This window comes from Dendrobates tinctorius, unplaced genomic scaffold, assembly GCF_039654945.1.
Source record: "Dendrobates tinctorius isolate UK_male_01 unplaced genomic scaffold, ASM3965494v1 ptg000038l, whole genome shotgun sequence".
Lineage (NCBI taxonomy): Eukaryota > Metazoa > Chordata > Amphibia > Anura > Dendrobatidae > Dendrobates > Dendrobates tinctorius.
The window spans coordinates 13,809,009-13,833,447 of record NW_027361706.1 but is presented as its reverse complement, the minus strand read 5'-3'; the positions used below and the strand labels follow the sequence as shown (position 1 = coordinate 13,833,447).

Genomic DNA, 24,439 nt, shown 5'->3' with positions numbered 1-24,439 from the left:
ATGAGCTTTCCACATCTTGAAAATTGCTCAAGGCAAAACTGCTTCAGCTCCTTCAAGTTGATGGTTTCCTCTTGCTACTCCAAATTGTTTATGATAAAACTGTGTTTCGGTGACAAATCAGAATGCCAGATTTTCACTTAAAAATCGTTTGGTATAACAGTGTTGTTCAGGCACACTATCTAAGAAAATAAATAATGATTGTTCATTTAGTGACAGGTGACTGACAGCTGTGGGTCTAAGGTTGTGAAACAGGTTACAAGAGAGGAAGGCTACTTACAACATGAGTGGGAAAAAGCTAGCCCATGGTGGAAGATGGAATAGGCTTAGTGTTTCGGCGTGTATGTAGGTTAGGTGTTAATGTTAATGAAAGCTCAACTGAACAAACAATGTCTCGTCCTATCCAAAGACCACTGACAACTATAGTTGAGCGAAACGGGTCGGTAAAATTCAAAAGTCGCCGACTTTTGCTAAAGTCGGGTTTCGCCGATCGAAACCCGACCATAGCGTGAGGTCGGCCATGAGGTCGCCGACCCGAGTGCCAAAGTCGCGTTTCCCATAATGCTTCCAGCGCCTAATCTCAGCCAATGATGAAGGACGCACACTGTCGGCAACGTGATGACATAGGCAGTGGCCACCACCATCTTAGAGAAGGGCATTGCAGTGATTGGCTGGCTTTGTGTGACGTCACGGTGGCTATAAAAGCCGTGAACACCGAACGCCATCTTACTTCTGCCGATCTTAGCATAGGGAGAGGTTGCTGCTGATCGTTCTCAATAGGGAAAGTGTTTAGGCAGGGAAAGAAAACAAATCTGTGCTACTGCTGATAGCGATTTTCACTGCACAACACAATAGTTAGTGTGCAGTGACAGGGGAGGATATATTTGTGCAGCAGCTCTAGTGGTTATCAGGCTGCCTTATAAAGCTCCCTGATAGCTGCATTGCTGTGTGAACACTGCTGTGCAGACTTCTTTTTTAAAAGCAAAAATACTTTAATTCCTTTTGTCTGCACAGTTACTGAGTGTTCATTTTTTCACACTTTCGTGTGCAGCAGCGCTGGTGTTTATAAGGCTACCTTATAAGGCTACCTGATAACCTCACTGCTGTGTGCACACTGCTGTGCAGACTGCTTTTTTAAAAGCAAAAATACTTTTATTCCTTTTTTCTGCACAGTTAGTCTGCGTTCATTTTTGCACACACCGTATAAAGGTGTACGCTCCACACACACTACCGTGTACCGGCTGGTATCACGGACAATTATATGATATCTGTGTATGAGTCCGTGAAAAGATAGAAGGATATTTTCATTTTTCCATACATACACCGTATAGAGGTGTACGCTCCTCACACACTACCGTGTACCGGCTGGTATCATGGACAAATATATGCTATCTGTGAGTCCGTAAAAAGATAGACGGATATTTTCATATTTCCATACATACACCGTATAGAGCTGTCCGCTTATCAAACAGTATTGTATATATGCTGTTTGTATTGCGGTCAAATCTATACAGAGACAGCGTGTGTGTGTGAGACTCCGTATATACATATATGGAAATTTCAATTTTTCCATACACCGTCTAGAGCTGCCCGCTTTTCAAACAGTATCCTACATCTGTTGTTTGATGACGGTCAAATCTATACAGAGACAGTGTTTGTGTGTGAGTACGGAAAAAAAGATGCACATTTAAAATTTTCCATACATACACCGTATAGAGGTGTACGCTCTCACAAACTACCTTGTACCGGCTGGTATAACAGACAAATATATGCTATCTGTGAGTCTGTTAAAAGATAGACGGATATTTTCATTTTTCCATACATACACCGTATAGAGCTGTCCGCTTATCGAAAAGTATTGTATATGTGCTGTTTGTATGGCGGTCAAATCTATACAGAGACAGCGTGTGTGTGAGACTCCAGAAATACATATACGGAAATTTCAATTTTTCCATACACCGCCTAGAGCTGCCCGCTTGTCAAACAGTATCCTACATCTGCTGTTTCATTATGGTCAAATACATACTGGCAGAGCATCTCTGACTAAGGAAATATATACGGAGATTTCATTTTTTACCTACACCTTATACAGCTGTACGCTGCTCATACAGCACCGAATATCTGCTGGTATTTTTGTTACATTTTCACAAACATGAGGAAGTATGCTGGAAGACGCCGTGAACGTGGGCGGGGGGGCAGCCGATACTGATGGTGGTGGTGCATCTGCTGGCTCTGGCAAAAGCACAATAGCAGCTAAGGTAGGAGGTGTTGAGCCTGTGTCATCGTCTGGCAAAATAAGGCCTGTAAAGTTCCTGTCATGATACCAGTGCTGGGTGACCGGAACTTCTGGGGTTAATGTTCTGATCTCAGTGCAGACTCTCACCTGCACACCAGGGACCTATTATGGTGGCCTCTCATTGGTTCTGGGGAGGCTTCTTATAGCCTCAGGAAGCTTCCATCCCCCGTCAGTTATACTTTCGCCCTTGGCATTGTGTGGTGACCCCTGAGTGTGTTAGTGATGTGTTCTGTTGCATGATTCTCTGTGTATGACTCGGTCTGTTCTCTGGATATTGCTTTGGATTCTGCTTGGTACCTTCTACGTCTGTTTGGCTTTTGATCTCTGCTTGGCCCTGACTATCCGTTCTGTCTAATCCCTGGTACTGTACTGATATCTTGTGTATGACCTTTGGCTTTGTCTGACCTTCTGTCTGTTTATCCCTCCTGTACCTCACTTGCCTGTATTGTGCTTGACCTCCACTTTGCCTGACTCTGAGTTTTCTACCTTCTCTGAAAGCAGGACGCTAAGCCCCGCCTCCTTGCAGTCACGTGACCGTAGGTCCTGTGCAGGCTTGCTAAACTTCTACATTCAGGTCCTGTGCATCTTTATTTTCTGGCTGCTCTTGTCCCCAGGGGTCCCTACGGTGCGGGTGAGTCCCTGCTTAGCGGAGGCTGTACGCCGGCGCTGTAAGGACCCTGACAGTTCCCTTTTCTTGGACTTGGAAAACCGCTTTTAAAGCCGGAGTATCAGGAACAGGTTTTGGCGTAAATTGCCGAAACAGCCACCATCTCTATTACCTCCTCTTCTGAGCGTTCCAAACGTGCAAGCACGAACGGAGTCATCAGTGCAAGGTTCTGGTCAGGAAAAACACCTTTCCTTGTGTCCTTCACCCCCACCAAAAGTTAAGGATGCGGCAGCCCACACTTCAGATTACTCTATGGAGCTCTTTTCACATACCATGCCTGGGTTATCCAGTCAAATCCAGAATTCCCCAGGCCAAGTTGAATCTGACATGGAGTGCACTGATGCACAGCCACTGCTAGAGATGATTCTGCTTGTACATTGACCCAGAGCACTACATTGCCCTCGCAGTCTACTGAGCCAGAATCTGACCCTGATGAAACTCAGGTGCCCCTTCCCACATACTATGCCACCTTACATGGTGACACAGAGGAAGGTTTAGATGACATAGAAGAGGAGGAGATGGATGACCCAGTTCTTGACCCAGATTGGCATCCATTGGGGGAAGAGGGTGGCACTGGCAATAGTACAGATAAGGAGAAGGATCCGCAGCAGGTATTGACATTGCAGCAGCGCTTATCTGGCAGGCCCGTAGCTGTCCAAAAACGTGGACTAGAGATGAGCGACTTTGCCGCTTTTCGGGTCGAGTCGGGTTTCAGGAAACCCGACTTTCGCAAATGTCGGATCGAACGAAATCGGCCGACTATAGGGAAAATTCGGAGGACGACCGAAACACGAAACCGAGTGCAAGTCAATGGGGAAGCAAAGTCGGCAGGGAGTGGAAGACAGTAAACACACCTAGAGTGCCCATTTCAATGCCAAAAACATCAATTCTTATACCTGAAGCTTGTCAACCTTAATTTACTTCCTAATAATAGTTACGCATTGAAAACTGGGTGTTATTTGGCTAAAGTTGAGGGGGGGGGTTGGGCTGGCTCCAGGTTTTCGTGTGCCCTGGGCCAAAGAGTGTCAGTGCGCCCCTTTAACACATACCACATCTCATGATGCTCCGATATGCCACCTAAATATAGGCATAGTACAATGACACATACTTCACTGCTTACATGACATGACTGATCTATTTTAAATTGTACAATAGCTCAAAAACAGAACATTATATTATGCCATACAGTGTTATGGCCACCACATTGTGCGCCATACAGAATAATGAGCCCCATATATTTCTCCATATCAAATAATTAGTCACATATAATGTTCCATACAGTATATGATGAGCTCCACATAATGCTCCATATATAATGGGCCCCATTTGTAATGCTCCAGTGTATAATGGGCCCCTTAGATGCTGCTCCAGTGTCTGATCTGCCCCATTTACAATGCTCCAGTACATGATGGGCCTCATGGATGATGCTCCAGTGTATGATGGGCTCCAATAATGCTCCATATATAATGGGCCCCATTTGTAATGTTCCAGTGTATAATGTGCCCTTTAGATGCTGCTCCAGTCTCTGAACTGCCCCATTTACATTGCTCCAGTACATGACGGGCCTCATGGATGATGCTCCAGTGCATGATGGGCTCCAATAATGCTCCATATATAATGGGCCCCATTTGTAATGCTCAAGTGTATAATGTGCCCCTTAGATGCTGCTACAGTGTCTGATGTGCCTCATTTACAAAGCTCCAGTACATGACAGGCCTCATGGATGATGCTCCAGTGTATCAAGGGCAATAATAATGCTATATATAATGGGCCCCATTTGTAATGCTTCAGTGTATAATGTGCCCCTTAGATGCTGCTAGAGTGTCTGATGTGCCCCATTTACATTGCTCCAGTACATGACGGGCCTCAAGGATGATGCTCCAGTGTATGATGGGCTCCAATAATGCTCCATATATAATGGGCCCCATTTGTAATGCTCCAGTGTATAATGTACCCCTTAAATGCTGCTCCAGTGTCTGATGTGCCCCATTTACAATGCTCCAGTACATGACGGGCCTCATGGATGATGCTCCAGTGTATCATGGCCCCTAATAATGCTCCATATATAATGGGCCCCATTTGTAATGCTCCAGTGTATAATGTGCCCCTCAGATGCTGCTCCAGTGTCTGATGTGCTCCATTTACATTGCTCCTGTACATGATGGGCCTCATGGATGATGCTCCAGTGTATGATGGGCTCCAATAATGCTCCATATATAATGGGCCCCATTTGTAATGCTTCAGTGTATAATGTGCCCCTTATATGCTGCTCCAGTGTCTGATCTGCCCCATTTACATTGCTCCTGTACATGACGGGCCTCAAGAATGATGCTCCAGTGTATGATGGGCTCCAATAATGCTCCATATATATTGGGCCCCATTTGTAATGCTCCAGTGTATAATGTGCCCCTTAGATGCTGCTCCAGTGTCTGATGTGCTCCATTTGCATTGCTCTTGCACATGATGGGCCTCATGAATGATGCTCCAGTGTATGATTGGCTCCAATAATGCTCCATATATAATGGGCCCCATTTGTAATGCTCCAGTGTATAATGTGCCCCTTAGATGCTGCTCCAGTGTCTGATGTACCCCATTTACAATGCTCCAGTACATGACGTGCCTCATGGATGATGCTCCAGTGTATCATGGGCCCTAATAATGCTGCATATATAATGGGCCCTTTTGTAATGATCCAGTGTATAATGGGCCCCTTAGATGCTGCTCCAGTGTCTGATCTGCCCCATTTACATTGCTCCAGTACATGATGGGGCCTATTTTTAGTTAACCCAGGCATGGTATGTGAAAAGAGTTTCATGGAGTAATCTGAGGTGTGTGCTTCCACATCCTTAACTTTTGGTGTGGGTGAAGGACACATGGAAAGGGGTTGCTCCTGTCGAGAAGCCTGCAGTTATGACTCAGTGCTTGCATTTTTTACAACTTCAGAAAAGGCAGCGATAGAGCTGGAGGCTGTTTCAGCAATGTAAGCCACAAACAGTTCCTGATACTCCGGCTTTAAAAGCAGTCTACCTACTCCCAGAAAAGGGAGCCTTACAGGCCTTCCAGAGCTACACCATGATGCTGGCTCAACACCTCCTGCCTTAGCTGCTATTGTGTTTTTGGCACTACCAGCAGATGCACCACCACCACCATCAGTACCAGTTGGCCCGCCATGCCCACATCCGCATCCTCTTCCACCATACTTCCTCATGTTTTGGAAAATGGACCCAAAATACCAGCAGATATATGGCACTGTATCAGAAGCGTACAGCTCTTTACAGTCAATGGATAACAGTAAATCTCTGTATATATTTCATGAGGCATACACATAGGCTCACAGGCTCAGTATGGGTTACCCAATAAAATAACAAGTTGAAAAAGGGTACAGTATCACCAGATACAAGGTATATATAGTATAGTGTAAACATTCTGATTCTCCGTATACATTTCAGGAGGCAGACACAAACGCTCTCAGGCCCAGTATGGATTACACAAGAATATGAAAAGCTGTAAATGGGTTATGTAACACAAGCGTACAGCTGTATACAGTGTTGGGGTAATCTTAAAGTTCCAAAATATATTGCCGGAGTAACAGACAGACGTTTACATGCTCATTATGGATTACACCAGAATCTAAATAGCTAAAAAGGTTACTGTATCAGAAGCATTCTGTTGTATACAGTGTTGGCCAAATTGAAAATATTGGTATATATTTCCGTAGTCACCCTCAGTCGCTCACTCAGTTTGGTTTTGACCATAATAAAAAACGTTGTAAAGAGGGTCCTGGATAACAAGAAAGCAAGTATATATTTTTTAGGGTAGAATTGAAATCTCCGTATAAATAGTCCGGTAGTCACTCTCAGATGCTTACACAGTATGGATTTGACCCTAATGCTAAATGTCGAACAAAGGTACTGTGTAACAAGATACAAGTTGTATCGAGTATGGTGTAAAATTTTGTTTCTCCGATTCACCATATATGTAGAAGGCGTAACCCACACAAGCTCACTCACCATGGGTGATGTAGGGAAGGTGGACTGACAGACAAACCAGCCTGTAGTGAGAAGCAGAGGTGTAGCGCAGTGTAGGTGTGAAACCGCTAAGATAAAGAGAAAGGGTGCAGTGTTTTAGCTTGCCCATTGGAGGGCAGTGGAGAGTGTAGGAGTGGGACTGAATAACTGCTATTGGTCAGAGAAACTGTTAGGTGATGGTGGGCGGAGTTACCAGAACTGGAAGTATAAAAGGCTGAGGGAAGGTTCTGGAAGACTTAGTCAGCGAAGGGAGCACAGTAAAGAGGAAGTTCTGCTGAGGAAATAGAGACAGTGGAAAGGCTTCAGAGAGGACTGACAGTTGAGGAGGTCACGGGGGGGTGGCCCAGAGGACGGTAGCCGCAGACGAAAACGGCCTGGGGCTATCACACGGGCGGTGTGCTCAGACAGGTGCAGCGCTGTGGTGGTTGGGCCTAGGCCAGCCACAGTGGAAGAGCCACAGAGGACGCCACGATTATAGTTACAAAGGAAGTGAAGGTGCCGGGGCCTGTGTACAGAGAAATGTGAAACGGCTGTGGTGAATTGCTGTTGTTGACAGAAGGATGGGCACTAAAAACATACCTGTTTAATACAAACTCTGTCTCAGTCTTGTGGTTGTCTGCGGCAAGAAGAGGGTCCCCCCCGCAGTTGGTTATCCTACAGATGATACCTTAATACAAATTTTTGAAACAAGGTACTGTATCAGTACATACCTGGTGTGTCCAGTCTAGGGTTAAATTTCCGTCTATACTTCCGGAGTCAGACACAGACACTCACAGGCTCACTATGTATTACACCAGAGTTAAAGAAGTAGAAAAAGGGAAAGGTATTCATAGCGTACATCAGTATACAGTGTCGTGGTACTTTTAAATCTTCGTATATATTTCAATTTCAGTAAGCCAGTCCAGAATCTCCACTACTGGAAACTACATGGATACAAGTATAGACGCAAAGTCGAGTGTTATCAGAAATTTTGGAATTACTCATCGCCAGAACACCTCCCGGTAGATGTTGCAGAGGCGATGCAGACCCTCAATTACTGTGTCTGTGGAGAAACTGAAAAAGGTTCTTTGTGAAGAAAGGATTGCTTTATCGCAGTAGCGTTGATCACATCACCGTTACTCGTCTCCATCAAATTGAGATCACAGGGAGAGATGTACCCATGGTCCTCACTGCCTATCATGATGTGTCTGGTCATTTTGGAGTGCAAAAGACAGAAGCCACAGGCCATAGGTGATTCTATTGGATTGGCATGAGAGGAGACATTGAAAAATGGTGGCAGGAATGTCACACATCTGTGACTATCACAACTGTGAAAGGTGATCATAAACCACCACTGCATCCGCTTGTAAGTTGACGTCCATTTCAAATGGTAGCCATTGATCATCTGAAGGTAAAGGCCAGCAGGACACGCCATAGCTACTGTACATCTTAACCATCATTGATCAATACACCAAATTTCTAGTGGCCATCCCTGTGAAGGATTTAACTGCCCAGACTACACAGCGGTGGAGCAGGGAGAGATAAGTATTGCAACTTGCAAATGCTGTGGCCATGACCAAGCAGGGGGGTACAATCGTGGTCAGCGGTACTGGCACAGGGCCCCTCATAGTACGCTGGTGTGTCTGACGGCGAGTGGGCCCTCCCACCGTCTGAGACACTGTATTGTACTATGAGGGGCCTTGTGCCATTGCCGTCGGCCATCAGTGGGCCCATCCTCCTGTTCAGAGCAACGGCACTTGCCCGGGTGCGCCAGGTCTTGACCCCAGCCGTTGGGGGAGGAGTGGGCAGCCCAGTTAGGAAAGCTTAAAAATTGGCATATGTTGATGTGTTGGCTGGACATTCAGTTGCTGCAAAGGGTGTAATTGGGCAAGTCCGAGGAAGAGGAGGAAAAAAACGAGGCACTTTTCTGGTAACCTATGTGTCATGAGGGGAAGGTGGGACAAAATCCTTTGAAACCCATGCATGGTTCATTTTAATGAAGGTTAGATCATCAACATTTTGGGTCGACAGACGGGTCCTTTTGTCTGTCAGGATTGATCCAGCAGCACTGAAGACTCTTTCAGATAACACACTAGCAGCAGGGCAAGCGAGCTCCTGTAAGGCATATTGTGCCAATTCAGGCCAGGCGTCCATTTTAGAGGCCCAATAGTCAAAGGGGAATGACCTGTGAGGGAGAACATCGATATAGGAGGAAAAGTAGTTTGTAACCATAGTTGACAACTGCTGCCTCCTGTCACTTTTAATCGATGCAGTATTAGCAGTCGTGTGAGTGGTACTTGAGAAATCATTCCACAATATGATCATTAAACCCCTTTCTCAAATGCCACTTCTGCTGTGTGCACCATGAACACCTCTTCCATTGTGCCCACTACGGCTCATGGGAGAACCAGCACCGCTGCTGTGTGCTGGGAAAGCCTCAAACAAACGGTTTACCAGAGTTGCTTGTTTGTTTGCCAGTATTATCTTTAGGTTCTCCTGTGGCATGTTGTGTAATTTGCCTTTGTTGCGTGGATCGAGGATGCTGGCCAGCCAGTAGTTGTCATCCCTCATCATTTTGGCAATGCGGGGTGTCACGGTCACGTGTGTCTGGACGCAGCGAGTACCGCAAGGCGAACCCATAAGACACCTGTGACCCTGGATACAGCGCCTCCAGTGCGGCGAATTTAAATAATAAAACGTGCAGCTAGATACGCCGCCTCCAACTGGCGAATTTAGGTATTACACGTTATACATACAGTAGTCTGGAAACCCCACCTCCAGTAAGGCGAATTTAAATAACAAAGGGGGAACCTGGGTAACAATAACAATGGTGGGCCCTGCAATAGGGAATAGGGAAGTGGAGACCTCCTGAACTCCCCTGAGCCAGTGTCCCTGCACTCCTAACGTTCCCTATGGCGGTTCCACACCGGGCGACGCACAGGAACCTAAAAACCCTAGCTCGCCCTGAACCTAAACCCTCACTAGGGAATTGGTCGGTGCGGAAACTAATCCCACCACTGCACTAAACACACATGAGGGAAAATGACAATACAGGGGAAACACCACTTAGCTTTGCTCTGCTTCGTACGCTCCTAGCAACAGAGCCCACCACCTGTGTGCATCTTCTCCTCCACCCGGATCCATCACCATAACTGGATCCTTCACCATAGTGCAGCCTTGGAGCAGAGTCCACCACCAATTGCAGAAGTCCAGTAACAGAGTCCCAAAGATGAGTTCAGCTCCTGCCCAAAAAGTCAAGCATGCTTGAGTCCAGCTCTCAGCAACCAAGTCCCGCATGCTGAGTGCAACTCTCTCCATAGTTGTCACTCCACCAAGCCATGCAAGCACTTCCTGCCGACACCATAAACTGTGACTCCACCACGCCATGCCAGCCCTTCTTGTTGACCACATAGCTGCCACTTGTCCCCTCTGGCTCGGCTGCGCAGGACTCATGTTCAGCTCCTTCCTTCACCCAGGCTTCCTTGTGAAAGACTAAAACACAATGTCACCAACAGTGATTGAACACACATGGCTCCCTTTTATAAAGCCTAACACCTGATTTGTAATTAAGTGCACATTAAACCAAAGAAACTAAAGTGCACTACCGCTCACCACCACCGGGGCAACTTAGAATGAACGACACCACGTGTAATAATTCTGATGGCCACCAGGGGCAATCACATCACTTTGGCACCTAGCCAAAGGGAAAAAAGTTCACTTAACCATTTAAACGGTCAGATCCACGCTGGATCATGACACGGGGGTCCCTTTTTAGGATCCGCAAGGCCAATGTTCCAGGTGTCAAAGATGCACTGCCCGTGGTGGGTGGAGGAGCAGTTTCTGGCAAATCCACATCCCTACAGTCACACACAAACACTGTACCTGAACTTGAAACGCCAACATTTTCTCTTGCCCCCTGAGAAACATCCTCCTGCCCAAAATAATCATGCCTCTCATCCTCCTTCTCTTCCTTTTCTTCCTCCACCTCATCCAGGACAGTTCCCTGACCAGACAATGGCTGACTGTCATCAAGGCTTCCCTCCTCCTCCTCCTCCTCCGCTGCAGACGCCTGGTCCTTAATGTGCGTCAAACTTTGTGTCATGATCTCAGTGCGGGTTTGACTCGCACACGTGGGGTTAATGTCTGGAACCAGTGGTGATGACTGGCATTTCTGGGGTTAAAGGTTGTGATCCTGGTGCAGGCTTACCTGCACACCTGGGGCTATGATTGTGGCCACTCCCTGGTTCTGGGAGAGGCTTCTTATAGCCTCAGAACGCTCCCACCCCTGTCAGTTATACTTTCGTAATTGGCATTGTGTGGTGACCCCTGAGTGTGTTTTTGCTGTGTTCTGGTTGCTTGATAATCTGTGTATGACTCGGTCTGTTCTCTGGATATTACTTTGGATTCTGCTTGGTACCTTCTATGTCTGTTTGGTTTTAACTGCTGCTTGGCCCTGACTATCCGCTCTGTCTCATCCTTGGTATGTTACGGCTATCTCTGTGTATGAACCCCGTTTTGCCTTTGTAATTCTGTATAGTGTCTTTCCATCTCACTAAGCAGGATACTAAGCCCCGCCCCCTTGCAGTCACAAGATCGTAGGTCCCGTGTCTGCTTGCTAAACTTCAGCATCCACAGGTCCTGTGCATTGGTACTTTCTGGCTGTACCTGACCCCGGTACCCCTACAGTGTGGGTGAGTCCCTGCTCAGCGGAGGCTGCATGCCGGCGCTGACAGGATCCTGACACTCAGGACACGCGCACTGGCTCAGTGAGCAAGTACAGTGCGGTGTTCCTGACACTTTGCATGAGCAGACGCATAAGTGGGATGCTCATGCTTATGATGGCGTTGTCTGTGCTTACCAGCCGTGTGCATTCCTCAAAACACTGAAGGACTTTACAGAGGTCTTTCAGCTTTGACCACTGTACACCCGACAATTCCATGTCTTCCCTCAAACTGCCTGCCCATGTATCCTCCCACAAATTCATTACAGCCTGCCTCTGTTCGTACAGCCTCTCAACTATGTGCAGGGTGGAGTTCCACCTTGTTTCAACGTCTATGATTAGGCGGTGCTTGGGGAGGTGGAGCAATCGCTGCAGCTTCTGCATACAACTGGAGTGTAAGGCCGGGCGACGGATGTGTGAGTGTGGCGCCCCTGAGGCTTCAGTCGCCACAGAGGTTCTGCACCTTCTCCTAAGCTGTAGTGCCCCACCATCCAGGTAGGTTGGGAACTCCTTTCCGCATTCCACACCTGCATTCCACAATCAGGATAGTTCCGTGGGGCCACCTAACATCTTCATGCTGGGGATCAGCAGAGCACCCCTTGTGGAACCCTGCTTCGTAACACAAGATGTGCTGGGAGGCGGGTGGAGTTAGATATAAAAGAGAGGGAAGGTCTAGGATTTCAGGTCAGTCTGACAGAAGGTCAGTCTGGGGTGAGTCCCAGAGAGAGAGCAGGCTGACAGCAGGTTAGCCTGAGAGGTGCTCAAGGCGGAGGAAGGCAGTCAGTCAGGAGAGGCTGAGGATTGGTCTTAGTGGAATGAGCTCCTCAAGGAACGAAGAGAAGGAGAAAGAGACGTAGACTGAATACTACAGATTCCATAAGAGAGAGAGAGAACAGATCGGAACGAAGGAGAATAGAAGGACAGTGGGAAGCAGGTTGAGAAAGAGAGAGAACCCTTCCAGTCCAGAGAGCGCAAAGGCCGGGGCCTGCTCCCCGAGGTTGATAGGATCTTTATGTCCGGCAACAGACACCGGAGGAGTAGTGAGCCGCTAACGCCTTGCTCCCATCATAGACTTGGGACACAACAGCAACTGAATAGAGAGCCGGGACGCAGTGAGGAGTCCCCGAAGCAGGCTACAGCTGTCTGTCATACAAGTAAAGACTAGGAACACCTAGAGAGAGGCATTCCAGGGTAACTAAGTACTGGAGTGCTTCGCACCTAAAGGCGCATTGGAGGTGTCGTTCAGTAAGGTACATGATGGCGGAATGTGGAGGGGAGAATCCTATCCTGCCTGGAGGTTGGCTGGAGCCCTGACCTGGAGAACACAGTACGGAGGCAGGCAGTTGTGTGAACTGCAAACAGTGAGTAAAGCTTTGGAACCGCATACTCTGGTGTCCTCCAGTTTTTCCAGCACCACTACACCTGGGTACCAGCCTCCATACCATTCTGCGCCTCTCCTCATCCATTGCACCTACACTGCCCTGGGACTACAGCTCCACCTGTGGGGAGCTATACCATCTCTGCTGCACCACACCATCAGTCCCAGCGGATCTGTATGCAGCGTTGGCTTACCATCTTACTTGCCAAACACCACGGGTGGCGTCACAAACTATTCATATAAACTTTAACACCATTAACATCACCGCCATTGAAATTGGGCGCCAGGGCCACGGACCGGGTCCCCGCTGCTGTGACACATTCCCACCTTGACACCGCCCGGTACCGAGTACCCCGCTGCCCTGGGTGTGCGAGGGCGACCCACGAGCACAGTCTTGGCACCTTATGTAGCAGGGATGTTATCTCCGGATAATTATTAAGGAAGCACTGCACCACCAGGCTCGAAGTGTGAGCCAGGCAAGGTATGTGTGTGAGTTTTGCACGAGCTATGGCTGCCACAAAATTACGGCCGTTATCACTGACTACCTTGCCTGCCTCAAGATGTAGACTGCCCAGCCATGACTCTGTTTGTCGCTGCAAGTATTCTACCAGTACCTCCGCGGTGTGTCTGTTGTCGCCCAAAGACATCATCTTTAACACAGCCTGCTGACGCTTACCACTAGCTGTTTGATAGTGGGACACCTCGTGTGCAACACTGCCAGCTGCGGATGTAGTGCTCATGCAACTGTGCTCTGTGGACGAGCTTTCGCTGATAGACGAGGAGGAGAAGCGAAAGCCTACAGCCAACTGTTTCCTATACCGTGGGCTAGGCAGCACTGTTCCACCGCTGCTGTCCCCAGTGGAGCCTGCATCCACCACATTAACCCAGTGTGCAGTGATGGACACGTAACGGCCCTGTACGTGCCTACTGGTCCATGCATCTGTTGTGAGGTGCAACTTTCCACTCACTGACAGTTTTAGTGCATGGACAAGACAATGCCGGTGGAGGGCAGGGATGGCTTTTCGAGAAAAGAAGTGCTGACTGGGTAGGTCATAGCATGGGACAGCGTAGGCCATGAGCTCGCGGAAAGCTTCGCATTCAACCAAACGGTAGGGCATCATCTCTAATGAGATTAGTTTGGCAATGTAGGCATTCAAACACAGTGTACGCGGATGAGAGGATGAGTACTTTCTTGTCCTACTCAGAGTGTCTGGTTGGGTGAGCTGGACTGGAGAGCTGCATATGGGGGAAGTAGCGGTCGACCGGATGGAGTGAGAGGGGGTTGGTGATGGTAATGGTGGTGATGGCTTAGATTCAGTGTTGTGTTGCAAAACCATTGTGATTCCCTGAGTGCTTTGGCCTTTCAACAACACCACCACATTTAGTGCTGGTGGTGTGCTTAATGGTGGCGGTGGTCTTGCAGTGGTGGCAGCGATGGAGCATTGATAGCTACCTTCAGTCGGGGCAGGTGCACATGTGCAACCTCAGGTTTTGTAGTCCGTCCACGCTTGCAAGTGCATGTTGATTAAATGTCTAAGCATGCAACTGGTATTCAAATTTCTGAGTTGTTTACCTCGGCTAAAGGTCCTTCCGCACTTCTTACAGGTAACCTTTTGCCTCATCAGTAGGATTGTGGACAAAGAAGTGCCACACTGCACTCTTCCTATTATGGTAAACATTTTCTGGCCTTGCACGCTGTGCTAAGTTGACCATCTGGTCAAGCTGTCCTGCAACTCTTTTAGTTTTTGTTCCACGTTTTAGGACAGCTACGGGCCAGCTAGCTAACTGCTGCTGCGATGTCAATGCCTGCTGCAGATCCTTCTCCTTATCTGAACTATTGCCAGCGCCACCCTCCTTCCCCAATGGATGCCAATCTGGGTCCAGAACTGGGTCATCCATCACCTCCTCTTCAAAGTCATCTGCACCTTCCTCTTTACCTTCCTCTGTGTCACAGTGTAAGGTGGTATAGTACGCGGGAAGGGGCACCTGGGTTTCATCAGGGTCAGATTCTGGCTCAATTGACTGTGAGAGCAATGTAGTGCTGTGGGTCAATGTACCAGCAAAATCATCTAGCAGCGGCTGTGCATCAGTGCACTCCATGTCAGATTCATCTTGGACTGGGGAATTCTGGATTTGAATGGATAACCCAGGCATGGTATGTGAAAAGAGCTCCATAGAGTAATCTGAAGTGTGGGCTGCCGCATACTTAACTTTTGGTGGGGGTGAAGGACACAAGGAAAGGGATTTTTTATGACCAGAACCCTGCACTGACGACTCCGTGCTTGCAGGTTTCGACTGTTCAGAAGAGGAGGCAATAGAGCTGGTGGCTGCTTCGGCAATGTACGCCAAAACCTGTTCCTGATGCTTCGGCTTTAAAAGCGGTTTTCCTACTCCAAGAAAAGGCAACCTTACAGGCCTTCTTGGGCCAGAGGATGATGCAGGCTCAACACCTCCTGCCTTAGCTGCTATTGTGCTTTTGCCAGAACCAGCCGATACACCACCACCATCAGTACCAGCTGCGCCCCCCACCCACATCCGCGGCCTCTTCCACCATACTTCCTCTCATGTTTTGGAAAATGTACCAAAAATACCAGCAGAGAGATGGTACTGTATGAGGAGCGTCCAGCTGTGTAAGGTGTATTAAACAAATTAAATAAACATATATATTATGTTAGTCACAGACGCTGTCACAGTATGTATTGGACCGTAATCCAACAAGCAGACATACGGAACTGTATCAGAAGTGTACAGCTGTATACGATTTTTGCGCAACTAACAATCTCCGTATATGTATTTACAGAGTGTCACACATACACGCTGACTAGGTATAAAAGTGACTGTAATGTGAATGGCAGATATACAATACTGTTGGAGAATCGGACAGCTCTATACAATGTGTGTATGTAAAATTGTCAAGCTTCGTTTATTTGTATACGGACTGACACGCTGTTTCTGTCTCGTTTTGACGGTAATCAAACAGCAGATATACAAAACTGTTTGAAAAACAGACAGGACTCTAAGGTGTAGGTCTGGAAAAACAGAAAAACTCCTCGGCTTTTTTTTCCAGAGTCACACACAGGTAGCTTCTATTTGTCTGGCTAGAAGGCAGTACACGGTAGTGTGTGAGGAGCGTACACCGCTGTACGGTGTGTGAATGGAAAATTGTCAAGCTCTGTGTATTTGTATATGGACTGACACACGCTGTCTCTGTCTAGTTTTGACCTTGTCAAACAGCAGATATACGAAACTGTTTGAAAAACGGACACAACTCTAAGGTGTAGGTCTGGAAAAACAGAAAATCTCCTCGGCTTTTTTTTCCAGTCACACACAGGTAGCTTCTATTTGTCCGGCTAGAAGGTGGTACACAGCAGTGTGTGTGGAGTGTACACCGCTGTACGGTGTGTGTATGGAAAATTGTCCAGCTCCGTGTATTTGTATACGGACTGACACACGCTGTCTGTCTAGTTTTGACTGTAATCAAACAGCAGATATACGAAACTGTTTGAAAAACGGATACGACTCTAAGGCCTCTTTCACACTTCAGTTTTTTGCCATCAGTCAAAATCCGCCAAAATTTGAAAATGGCGGATCCACTTTTTCTTGTTGCGGATCTGCCATTTTCCCCATTGGGATACATTAGTGGCGGATTTTGACGGATGGTCGTCCGTTGCGTCCGATATTCGGCGGATCCGCAAAATTCTTTGCGGATTCTGTCTGAGGGGGACGGAGCTTGTAACGTTTTTTTTCGCCGTCAAAATGGCGGATGACGGCGGATCCGCCGTTATCCGCCAAGCGGTAGAATGGGCGCGTATGGGCGGCGGATCCGCCGGGATCCGCGATTTTGCGGAATCCGCTGGCAGGATCCGCAAAATCGCACTGGGCATGCCCAGAAAAAAAGATACTTTTCCAGACAGTCCCAAAACTATATAAGGTGGGCTAATTGGGCCCAGACATGCAGTGTCAGCCAGCAAGCCTGCCAGAGGACACCCACCAAGCCTGCCAGTACTAGCTCACCTACAAGTGTGAGTATACCTATTTATGACATTTCTGTGTGTGTGTGTGTGTGTGTGTGTGTGTGTGTGTATGGCCTGCTAGTGTGTGGTCTGCGAGTGTTGCATGTCTGTTTTTTTTTTTTTTCATACTTTTTTTTTCTGTTGCTTGTGTACTGCATTTTATTTTCATACAACTGTAATTATATTGTATTTTTTGTGCTGTGATTGAGTGGTGTATGGTATGTGGTGTAATTGGGCCCAGACAATCCGGCACCAGCAACACAAGACACCAAGCAAGATATCCGACTCCAGCCTGCCTGACAGAAGATTCAACTAGAGCTATAAAACCTGTCTGCCCAGCTGCAAGTTTACCACCTGCAAGACCCCTGGAGTGTGTGTGTGTGTGTGTATGTATGGCCTGTGTGTCTGTAATGCATTTTTTTTTTTCCATCTTTTTTTTTCTGTTGCATGTGTACTGCATTTTATTTTCATACAACTGTAATATTGTATTTCGTGCTGTGATTGTGTGGTGTAAGGCCAGTTTCATATTTGCACTTTATAGCGCAGCGATAACCTGCACACGTCCACCACTAATCCCCGCCCCATCCGGTTATTTCTGCCTTCTACCGCACATGAACGCTTGCGATCTGCGCATCCTGTCTTTAGCATAGGGTGCGCAGATGGTGCGCTGGCCGTATTTTACCGTGTGCTGCGCACTTTTGAAGGTGTGCCCTTGTGCGCCAAACGCAGCATGTTGCATTTTGGCGCACACGGCACACCTTCAAAAGTGTGCAGAACACGGTAAAATACGGCCAGCGCACCATCTGCTAAAAATAGGGTGCGCAGATCGCAAGCGTTCATGTGCGCTAGTAGGTGGGGATTAGTGGCAGCCGTGTGCAGGCCCTCGCTGCGCTATAAAGTGCAAATGTGAAACCTGCCTAACTTTGTATGTGGTGTAATTGGGCCCAGACATCTACATCAAACACCAGCCTGACTGATAGGCTGGTGTTTGATGTAGGCTATCAGTCAGGCTGGTGTTTGATGTAGATGTCTGGGCCCAATTACACCACATACAAAGTTAGGCAGGTTTCACATTTGCACTTTATAGCGCAGCGAGGGCCTGCACACGGCTGCCACTAATCCCCACCTACTAGCGCACATGAACGCTTGCGATCTGCGCACCCTATTTTTAGCAGATGGTGCGCTGGCCGTATTTTACCGTGTTCTGCACACTTTTGAAGGTGTGCCGTGTGCGCCAAAATGCAACATGCTGCGTTTGGCGCACAAGGGCACACCTTCAAAAGTGCGCAGCACACGGTAAAATACGGCCAGCGTACCATCTGCGCACCTTATGCTAAAGATAAGGTGCGCAGATCGCAAGGTTTCATGTGCAGTAGTAGGCAGGGATTAGTGGCGGACGTGTGCAGGCCATCGCTGCGCTATAAAGTGCAAATGTGAAACTGGCCTAACTGGTATTGTATGTGGTGTAATTGGGCCCAGACATCTGGCAACAGCCACACTGAAGACACCGATCCAGACATCAAACACCAGCCTGACTATCAAACTCCGCTGCAAATCTTCCACCTGCATGACTGTGTGTGTGGCCTGGCTGTGTGTTATGCGTGTTTGTGTGGGTTTTTTTTATTTTATTTTCAGATTTGCAATTGTGGTGTTATTGTATCTGTACGTTTTTTTTATTTTTCATTTATTGTGGTATTTAAAATAAAGAGCAGAGTAGCTCCTATTTGTTGGAAAAAAAAATAATAAAAAAAATAAACTGTTTTGAAAAAATCTCCTTTGTATCATTAAAAAAAAAAGGAAAAATTAAGTTACCATAAAGGTACATTAAATTTTTGGTATACAAGTGTGGTTAAAAGTGAGAGATTGCAACATGAAAATAATCTGGGTATACACAGCTGAGTTTTTCAGGGAATTCAAAAACATGCAAACAGTGTGGGTATACACAAATTAAACACCTTCAATCACTGGTTACACTCTCGGTAAGAGTTTGAGGGATTACAAACACTGGTATACACAGCAATCACACACCTTCAATCATTGGTTACACTTGGTGACACCTTCAATCACTGGTTACACATGGTGACACTTTTTCAGGGAATTCACATGCCAAAAAATGGGTTTACACAAAATATTACACACCTTCAATCACTGTGGTTACACTCGGTGAGATATAAGGAAATGTAGACATGCAAACACTTAAAATCATTTTCTTAATACTTGCAGATCACTTAATAATGAAGAGGCACCAAAAAAGCAGCAGACACGGCCAGCCAGACCGCAGAAGGGATGATCAAAGAGAGCGCAGCAGAGAGGAACGGCGAGAGCGCAGCAGACACGAACACCCAGGCCGCGGCAGAGTACAGGCAACGATTAGTTTCCCTGTAAGTATAAAGACCTGAAAGCTTATTATGATCCTTTGTATAGTAGCTTAACAATTGTCTTTATACTTGCAGATCACTTCAGCAAGCACCACCAGCCAGACCGCAGCGGAGACGGTGAGACAGGCCGCAGCGGAGATGGTCGAACAGGCTGCAGCAGAGACGACCAGCCAACCTTTATTTTCCCTGTAAGTATAAAGGCCTGAAAGCTTATTATGATCCTTTGTATAGTAGCTTAACAATTGTCTTTATACTTGCAGATCACTTCAGGAATCACCGCAGCTGCCAACGCAGCTGCACCAAACCATAATGTCTTCTCCTGAAAGCTCCCCCTCACATCATCAGCGAGCTGAGGTAAAAAAAATTTTTTTTTTTAATTTAAAATATTTTTTTTTGGTTAAAAACACTATCCATGTATTATGTTTTAACAGGAAGCTGGTTCAGAGGAGCTTCCAGGAGGAGATGTGCAGGGTGGAGAGACGCAAGGAGGGGGTGCGCAGAGTGTAAGTTTAGCACATACACAGATACATAATGCTACACCCAACACAAACATTAATCACAGTGCACACACAATAACTACGCATCCATCCAAACAAATTTTTTTTTTTCCCCACAGTCTTCAGAATCCGGTGCCCGCACTAGAGTGACTCCCAGGACATCCCAGGGTCGTCAAGGTGATGCATCTGTTGGTCGGCAAACGGTAAGTAACCCTATTTGGATAATTGTTTAAATGAACATCATGTGTTTGAATAGAATGTAATTTTTTTGTTTTTTATCTTCACAGGTTTCACAGCGTGCTCCCCGCAGACATCTGGAGGAGGGTGTGGTCATCGATACTGATGACCTCATCCGTGAGGTGGAAAACCGGGAGCTGCTGTGGAACATGGCAAACCGTCTACACGCCGACCAACCAACCACCCGACGGCTCTGGGATGAGGTGTGTTCCGAGGTTATTGACAACTGGGAGGAACTCAATGCGAGGGCCAGGGATTTTGTGCGTAAGTATTACAACTTCAGTAACTTATATTCCAGCATGTGAAGTGTTGAATACTAAACTTTTTTTTCTTTGCTTCACAGGTGACAGGGTTATCACACGGTGGCGGTCGCTCCGGGATCGCTTCAAGAGGGACTACAACAAAGAGATTCAGACCCCGAGTGGATCGGGAGGACGCCGGGGACCCCAGTACAAAAACTACAAAGCCCTGGCGTTCCTGCGATCAACAATGGTGTGCAGAAGGTAAATATTCCCCAAACTATTTCTGTAGTAGAAATGTTTAACCAAATTTTTTTTCAGCAGACTTAAATTAAATATCAATATTTGTAATATACATTTTTTTTCTCCTTTTTTTAGCACCATCTGCAGCACTCGGGAGTCTGCATCAGAGTTGCGTCCCTCTGGAGTGATCCCTAGTGAGACCGCCCCCGGTGCCCACATCGAGGTATCCGACCCCTCTGTACCTACCCTCTTGTCTCATCCCTCTATCCCCTCCACCAGCACTGGAGCAGCAGGGCAGACTTCATCACATGAAGCTGCTGGTGACGACTTGTTCCCTGTTCCCCACCCCTCAGACACTGCCGCAACATCTCAACCAACTTTTGGTTCTGGCCGGCAGCGTCTGAGGAGTCAGGAAAGGATGACCTTGTCTGACTGTTTGAGTCTAAACTCATCTGTTCAGCACGATTTCCACACTTATGGACAACGGTTATCTTCTGGGTTGACCATGATCAATCAAAGTATCATGGAACTCAGAAGATACATAGAACAGATGAATTTAGAATCAAACCAGACACCGAGACATACCTTTTTTCAATCTGTTGTCCGGCAAATGGAAGGTTTAAGTACTCACCAGCAGATGCGTGTAATGCAAGCCTGTCAGAATGCTCTAGTGGAAGTGCTTGCTGAAGCATCTCATCCTCCCCCTGTCCATCCTTCCCCCTGTCCATCCTTCCCCCACCATCCATCATACAGCCGTCCCTCCTCCTACCACTCCCTCTCCTTTCTCTAGTTCCCCATTCCATTCTTCACAGTACCTTCCTTCCCCATTGCATTATACCCCAATGCCCTCACCATACCCACCCCCACATACACCTTCAATATACCCACAAACCTCGTCTGTCCATCCACTCCCGTCCCAACCACATGTGTTAAACCCCCTTTCCACTTCTGGTCCTCACCAACTCCCTCCCCAGTCCCCTACCCCCCCCCTCGATGTGGTTAACCCCTCCAATACTATCTCCACCCAACATTATCACACTTTGTAATGATGTTATCCAAAAAAAAAAAAAAAAAATTTACAAAAAAGGTAATATACCAAAAAAAAACAACTTACAAAAAAGGTTTAAGATACCAAAAAAAAAACACCAAAAATTAAAAAAAAATATACAGTTATTACAAATTGAGAAATAAACTGTTTTTTGTTTCAAAAAAACTTTATTGTGTTTCTTTTTTTGCCTCTTTTTTTTGGAAATAATCACATTACACCAGTGGTGTAAAAGGTCAACACAACACACAATATTTCACAGTACACCGGTGGTGTACAAGGTACAAAAAACCACTTGGTAGCACAACATTTGGTACACAACACATGTGAACACTTCAAAGTGTAAAACGCTTGGTACACAACACTTGGTAAAATTTCAAAGTGTCACATTTTATGCTTGGTACCCAACACTTGGTAACAAAGTGTAAAACAACGCTAGGTACACAACACTTGGTAAAACTTTATGCTTGGTACCCAACAATTGGTGTAAAACTTAAAAAAAAAAAAAAAAATTGGTAAACCAAATCACATGGTAACAATGGTTGGGAGAACCAAACACTTGGTAAAATTTCAGTTAAAAAAAAAAAAAAACAAGTTACTCACAATTGGTATAGAAAATTATATCATGTCATCTTGCCAGGCCACTTGTCCCTCTGGTGTCACAAAATAGTCTGCAAAGGTGTCCCTTATTCTTGCCACTGAGCCAGTACTCCGAAAAGTTTGCTGCTCATAATCCCACAAGGTGGTTTCAGACAGATTTTCATCGATGGAAACTGGTTCCTTTGAAAGGACAAAATTGTGCAGGATTACACAGGCCTTCACCACCTCATCCACAGTCGATGTTTTCATTTTCATGGCCGTTAACAGAACTCTCCATTTGGCAGTTAAAATTCCAAACGCGCACTCCACCACTCTGCGCGCTCTAGTTAACCGATAGTTATAGATTCTTTTCCGGTGTGTTAATCCACGACTACCGTATGGTTTGAGTAGGTGTTTAGAAAGCTGAAAAGCATCGTCGCCAACATACACAAAAGGCATTGGTGGGCCTGTTGTTCCAGGGAGTGGTCTTGGAGGTGGAAAGTTAAAATTGTCTCCATACAAGCGACGGCCCATGGTGGAAATCTTGAATACCTGAGAGTCATTAGAACGACCGTATGCACCGATGTCCACAGCAATGAATTTGCAGTCTGCATCCGAAATGGCCATCAGCACAATAGAAAAGTATTTCTCATAGTTGTAAAACTGTGAACCAGATCCCATAGGTTTCACAATCCTGATATGCTTGCCATCCACGGCACCGATGCAGTTTGGAAACTGGCAGATTTCTTGAAACTTCTCTGCAATCTCCAGCCACCTCTCCTGTGTTGGCTCTGGGATGTATTCCTCCTGTAGAGAATCCCATAATGCCCGGCAGGTCTGTTGTACAATTCCAGCAATAGTGGAAATCCCAATCCGGAACTGGAAATGGAGGGAGGTGAAGGATTCTCCAGTTGCCAGGAATCTGTTAAAAAAATGGAAAAAAAAGTAAAATTAATACAAACTACAAGCCATAACATAACAATAAAAGCCTGCAGAATCTGAAACTGTTTAAAAGGTAGATAACTTACCGAAGGGTCAGTATCAAACGCTCCGCCGGTGATATAGAAAACCGCATTTGTGTGTCCCTTCTCCGGATTTGTTCTCCAACACGATCCACCAATATCTCAAAGAATTCCAGCCTCATGCGCATGTAGTTAAAGAACTTGTCCGGATTATCCCTCAATTCCAGGTACAATGTGGAAAAAACGCCACGGGTGAACCTCTGCGCATTAATGGGATGAATCCACTGGCGCTGTCTCCTCATACGCAGGATTCGCAATCTTCTTTTCTCCCTCTCAAGAGCAATAATTGCCAACCGATTCAAGTGAAGATCCACAGAAGCTGTCAATACTCGCAATAACTCCTTCCAGACTCGCACTAACTCCTTCCATCGCTGCCACTAGCTCTAAAACCTTTCAAAGAAATTGTATCACAACACCCTAGATATATTTCTCCCTAGTTTCCAGTATCCAATCACATTTGAGAGCATTTTCCAAGAGCGAATCATATTTGGGAGCATCCCATTTTGGAGGTGTGGAAAAACGGATCCGCAAGAAAACGGATCCAACGGATGATAAAACGGATGCCAACGGATGGAACGGATCCGTTTTGTTGAGGATCCGCAGTAAAATCGGTATGGCGGATCCTTAAAAAAACGGATCCGTTCCATCAGCTTGCATCCGTTTTATACATTTTTTTTGCGGATCCGCCATTTTCAAATTTTGGCGGATTTTGACTGATGGCAAAAAACTGAAGTGTGAAAGAGGACTAAGGTGTAGGTCTGGAAAAACGGACAAACTCCTCGGCTTTTTCTTCCAGAGTCACACCCAGATAGCTTCTATTTGTCCTTGATGCCAGCTGGTACATGGCAGTGTGTGTGAGGAGCGTACACCGCTAGATGGTGTCTGTATGTAAAATTGTCAAGCTCCGTGTATTGTATACAGAGTGACACGCTGTCTCTGTCTAGTTTTGACCGTGGTCAAACAGCAGCTATACGAAACTGTTTGAAAAACGGACACAACTCTAAGGTGTAGGTCTAGAAAAACGGACAAACTCCTCGGCTTTTTCTTCCCGCGTCACACCCAGAAAGCTTCTATTTGTCCGTGATACCAGCCGGTACACGGAAGTGTGTGAGGAGCGTACA

General features: G+C 46.6%; 1 long non-coding RNA gene across 1 annotated transcript; it reads left to right on the top strand.

The window, feature by feature from the left end:
* The first annotated feature begins 16,995 nt into the window (after positions 1 to 16,995).
* Positions 16,996 to 21,688, top strand: LOC141088349 (uncharacterized). Its single transcript, XR_012231914.1, has 5 exons — positions 16,996 to 17,087; positions 19,302 to 19,644; positions 19,717 to 19,810; positions 19,888 to 20,693; positions 20,808 to 21,688. It is a non-coding gene; the product is annotated as an uncharacterized lncRNA (long non-coding RNA).
* Positions 21,689 to 24,439: the final 2,751 nt, after the last annotated feature.